Genomic DNA, 5,652 nt, shown 5'->3' on the forward strand with positions numbered 1-5,652 from the left:
TACCCAGAGACCCCGTCCACATCACCCTGTTTCCTCTGGGGTAGTATTTTACAAAGCTAGTAAGATGTTGCAGCCAGAACTCTGACATTGGTACAGAGCACCAGTCTTACTCATATTTCCCCAGTTTTACCTGTATTCATTTGTATATGTGAAGAAATCAGTTTTTATTCTTAGAAAACTACTGAAGTACTAACTTGTATTATATCTAGTGACTTCTGGGAAACCATTTAACTTCTTGTGCCTCAGATTTTCTCATCTGATTAAGTCAAGACAACTTTTTTGCATGATCTTAGAATCTTTTTTTGGGTGAAAACTTTCTATAATTTTTGTATGGGAGTTTTAAAATTGAAATTATAACCTTCCTTACCTCCTTTTTTCTCTTGTTTGGATGTAGGAGGAAAAGGCTTCTCTTTTACATCGTACTCAGGAAGAAAGAAGAAAGAGAGAGGTAAAAACAGTTTTGTAATACTCTGTAGATAAGCGTTTTTTCTACAGCATTTAAACACGCCTTGGTTTTACTGTATATATGTATATGTGTATGTATTTGTTATATATGACAGAATGTGTGTGTGTGTGTTTAGCTTTAGAAACATTTTTTGATTTCACTGTAAGTTACTTATTCTGGAGCCAGTGTAGGAAAAGATGGACTAAAAAGGCAGTTTCCAGACTGAAGAAGGAACATGGGCTTTTGGTTGACTTACATAATGATATGGTTTCCAGAAGATCTAGAAAGCCGTATTATAAACATAATGTTCATATTTCTTTTTTTTTTTTTTTTTTTTAAGAGATTGAGTCTTGTTCTGTGACCCAGGCTGGAGTGCAGTGGCAAGGTCATCGCTCACTGTAGCCTTGACCCTCTGGGCTCAGGTGATCTGCTCTAGCCTCCTGTAGCTGGGACTACAGCTGCGTGCCACCATGCCCAGCTAATTTTTAAATTTTTACATAGATGGGGTCTTGCTTTGTTGCCAAGGCTGATTTCAAACTCACGGCCTCATGCAGCTGCCTCCCTCATTTTCCCAAAGTGTTGGGATTACAGGCGTGACCTGCCTCATCTGGCTTATGATGTGGATGTTTCATGACACAAAAGGAGAAAGCTCACTGTTAAGACATGTGTCTTAACTGTTTGTGAAGAAGTGGAAAGAAAGACACTAATGGCATTTTTATTGTTTATCCTACATTATATGTTGTGATAGTTTCTTTAAATAGCTTTATTTTGTTGATTAATCTGCAATTGTACTCTCTTATGGCCTGCTTTTTTAGATAGAGTTTTTTGTTTTGTCATTTTAACAATTCATTTAGGCCCCTAACAAATATGTTTTGAGAACTTATTATGTATGTACTAGGTACTGCTCTGCTTGCTGAGTATACAGATGGTGAATAAGACGGACAAGGTTCCTGCTCAGTGGTAGAACAGAGCCGTGAACCAGGATACTGAGGTGGTGACAAGACCTATGAGGGCAACAGAGTAATGTGATTACAACTGGAAGGACCTATATTAGACATGGTGTTTAGGGGAAGGGCTCTCTGAGGTGCTTAGAGTGAAAAGAGTTTTAGTCAGGATTTTCCAACCTTGGCACTGACATTTTTGAACAGATAATTTTTTGTTGGGGGGGAACTGCTCTGTACTCTGTACATTGGAGGATGTTTAGCAACATCCATGGCCTCTACCCGCTAAATGCCAGTAGCACTCCGTTCCCTCAGTTGTGACAACCAAAAATGTCACCAGAAATTACCAGATGTCCCCGGGAGGGCACTGCTCAACCAAGAAAGATACTTGTTGGGTGGTGTTTTTAATCTTGTTTTATGGAAAATTCTGGGCTATTATCTCTTCCATTAGTGCTTTTGCTTCATTCTCCTCCTCCTCTCCTACTTGGACTCAAACTGTAAATGTATTTGACCTTTGCATTGTGTCCCATATATCCCTCTTGTGCTTTTCTGGGACTACAGGCGCCTGCCACTGCACCCAGCTGTTTTTTTGTATTTTTAGTAGAGGTGGGGTTTTGCCATGTTGGGCAGGCTGGTCTTGAACTCCTAACCTCAAGTGATCCGCCTGTCTCAGCCTGCCAAAGTGCTGGGATTACAAGCGTGAGCCATCCTGCCTGGCCTAATTGTTGAATACATCCATTGACTTCTTAATTTCAGCTTTTGTTATTTCAGTTCTAGAACTTTTTTTCATTCTTTTATATAGTCTTTAGTTCTCTTTTAATTTCTTGAACATAATTATAGATTTTTTAAGACAATGTTTAAACTCCAGTAATTGAATCTTCTGTGGGGTTTGTTTCCACTGTTTTTCCTCTTGATTTTTAATCTGATGGGGTTTCCTTTACAGGTGACTAGCTGCTTTTCTTTTGATGCTTTTAGAATTCAGTCTTTATCTTTCTCTTTAGAGAGTCTGATTATTTGCTTGGAGATGGTTGAGCCTGCTGTATGTGAGTGTCTAAATCTCTTGTGAGACAGGAAGTTTTCATCTATTATTTCATTAAATAGGTTTCCTAATCCTTTCTTTGACTCTTTGACCTTGGTATTACCAATACTTTGAATATTTTATTGCTTTATGTTATCCCAAATATCATGAATGCTTTGCTCATTCTTTTTTCTGTATTTTTGTCTGGCCGGGTTATTTCAAAAGACTTGTCTTCAAGTTCTTAGATTCTTTCTTTTGCCTGATCAGTCTATCTTGAAGCTTTCAAATGTGTTTTGTATTTCTTTAAATGAATTCTTCACTTCCAGAATTTCTAGTTGATTCTTTTTAAAAATACCTGTCTCTTTGGTAAGTGCTCGCTTATATACCAAATTATTTTTCTGACTTTGTATTTTTCAGAATTCCCTTGTATTTCACTGAGCTTTAAAACCAATATTTTGAGGGTTGGGCACGGTGGCTCACGCCTGTATTTTGGGAGGCCGAGGCGGGTGGATCACTTGAGGTCAGGAGTTCGAGACCAGCCTGACCAACATGAAGAAACCCCGTCTCTACTGAAAATACAAAATAGCTGGGCGTGCTGGTGCATGCCTATAATGCCAGCTACTTGGGAGCCTGAGGCAGGAGAATCGCTTGAACTCGGGAGGCAGAGGTTGCGGTGAGCTGAGATCACGCCGTTGCACTCCAGCCTAGAGTGAAACTCCGTCAAAAAAAAAAAAAAATTCAGTAGTTTGAATTATTTGAGATTTTCAAAATTTCTATTTGATTAAAATCTATTGCTAGAGAATTACTGTATTGCTTTGGAGATGTCGTGTTTCCTTGTTTGAAATTTTTGTGTTTCCAGTGTCCTTACATTGACAGGTGCATCTGGTGAAAGTCACTTTTTCCTGGTTTTTTATTTTTTATTTTTTTTGAGACAAAGTGTCGCTCTGTCACCTGGGCTGGAGTGCAGTGACGTGATCTCGGCTCACTGCAGCCTTCACCTCCCGGCTTCAAGTGATTCTCCTGCCTCAGCCTCCCAAGTAGCTGGGATTACAGGCGTGCACCACCATGCTCAGCTAATTTTTTGTATTTTTAGTAGAGATGGAATTTCACCATGTTGGCCAGGCTAGTCTGGAATTCCTGACCTCAAGTGATCTGCCCGCCTCGGCCTCCCAAACTGCTGGGTTTATAGGTGTGAGCCACTATGTCCGGCCTCACGGGATTTTTTTATAACCATTTCAAGCCCAGAAAGTACATCTGTATGACTTGATGGTGTTCTTGAATCCCACAGTGTGTGTGTTAGTCTCAGCTTTGTAGATGGTGTTCATAGAAGACATGAAACAATGTAGTATAGTGAGATGGAGTACAGGCTTTATTATCTTACCTGAGTTTGAATTCTGGCTTACATCTTTGGGTGTTGCTTAATCTTTAGAGCAGTCTCAGTTTCTGCATCTTTAAACTGGAAGTGATGCTCACCTGTAAGATGACTCAGCATTTGGATATAAACTGCCTCTCTTTTTTTTTTTTTGGGGACGGAGTCTCGCTCTGTCACCCAGGCTGGAATGCAGTGGTGTGATCTCGGCTCACTGCAACCTCCACCTCCCGGGTTCATGCCATTCTCCTGCCTCTGCCTACCGAGTAGCTGGGAGTATAGGCGTCCGCCACCTACCCTGGCTAATTTTTTGTATTTTTAGTAGAGGCGGGATTTCAGCGTGTTAACCAGGATGGTCTCAATCTCCTGACCTCGTGATCCTCCCACCTCGGCCTCCCAAAGTGCTGGGATTACAGGCATGAGCCACCATGTCTGGCCTAAAGTGCCTCTCATAGGGCTGACACATAGTAGCAGGCTGTCCAACAGTGGCAGCACTGGTCATAACGATGAAGAACACATATTTTTGCCAGGTCGCTGAGCGTTTTAAAGATAGTCTCAAGTCAATGAAAGTTGGAATTTTCTCTTGAAACAAGAAAGTGACCTTTAAAATAGATGCTGGTGTTGTCTGTTTGTATTCCTTTAATATTTAAAACTTTAAGAAGTCCTGCTAACTGGACACAGTGGCTCATGCCTGTAATCTCAGCACTTTGGAAGGCCAAGGCGGGAGGATCATGAGGTCAGGAGAACGAGACCATCCTGGCTAACACGGTGAAACCCCGTCTCTACTAAACATACAAAAAATTAGCCAGGTGTGGTGGCGGGCACCTGTAGTCCCAGCCACTCGGGAAGCTGAGGCAGGAGAATGGCATGAACCCGGGAGGCAGAACTTGCAGTGAGCCAAGATCACACCACCGCACTCCAGCCGGGGCGACAGAGCAAGACTCTGTCTCAAAGAAAAAAAAAAAAAAAGTCCTACTATGCTGGTGGGATTGTAAAGTGGTGTTGGCATTTTGGAAAACAGTGTGGCAATTCCTTAATGATAACTCTACTTCTGAGTTTATGCTCAACAGAAATGAAAACCTGTATCCACAACAAAACTTCTCTATGAAGGTTCATAGCAGCCTTAATTCATGATAGACCAAAGTGGGAGCAGCCCACATGTCCATCAGTAGATGAATGGATGAATTCAGCATGGTCTGTCAATACAGTGGAACATTACTCTCAGCCTTAGAAAGGAATTAAGTTCTCACATACGCTGTAATATAGGTGGATCTTGAAAACATCATGCTAAGTGAAGAAAACCAGACACAGCCTACTGTATGATTCCATTGTATCAACTGTCCAGAATAAGCAAATCCATAGGATAGAAGTAAATGAGTGATTGCCAGGGGCAAGGGAAGGTCCAGCAGGAAACTGGGGGTGACTGTGAATGGAGATGGGGCTTCTGGTTGTGGGTGATGAAGGTATTCTAAAAATCAGTGGTGATGGTTATATGGCTGTTAATATATTAAATGTGTATTTAGTGGGTGTTACCATTTAAAGAATGAATTTTATGGTATGTGAATTACATCGCCATTAAGTATTTTTAAAGTCTTTACTAGCAAAATGTCATTTTCACTCAATTCTGACCAGTTGCTCCCTCACTCTTCCTTTTATTGTTTAGGAAGAAAGGCGAAGGTTGAAAAATGCAATAATTATCCAGTCATTTATTCGAGGCTATAGAGACAGAAAACAGCAAGTAAGTTTGTTTGTTTTAAAACGAGAAGAATAGTAGGGTATGGGAGAGCTTATTTTAAATATGGTATCTTTGTACACCTTGTTAATGGAAGTCAATGTTGACAATAGTATTCTTCCCAATAAATAATTTTTTTTTTTTTTT

General features: G+C 40.5%; 1 protein-coding gene across 1 annotated transcript in view; it reads left to right on the top strand.

Annotated features, from left to right (window-relative positions):
• The first annotated feature begins 392 nt into the window (after positions 1–392).
• The window catches only part of UBE3C (ubiquitin protein ligase E3C), a 117,251-nt gene continuing 111,991 nt past the window's right edge, over positions 393–5,652 (top strand). Inside the window, exons 1-2 of the mRNA XM_011941601.1 lie at positions 393–448; positions 5,437–5,511. The gene's annotated coding sequence lies outside the window, so the exon portion shown is untranslated. The remainder of the gene's footprint in view (positions 449–5,436; positions 5,512–5,652) is intronic.

The sequence above is a fragment of the Colobus angolensis genome, unplaced genomic scaffold (genome assembly GCF_000951035.1).
Source record: "Colobus angolensis palliatus isolate OR3802 unplaced genomic scaffold, Cang.pa_1.0 Scaffold2, whole genome shotgun sequence".
NCBI classification, from domain to species: Eukaryota; Metazoa; Chordata; class Mammalia; order Primates; family Cercopithecidae; genus Colobus; species Colobus angolensis.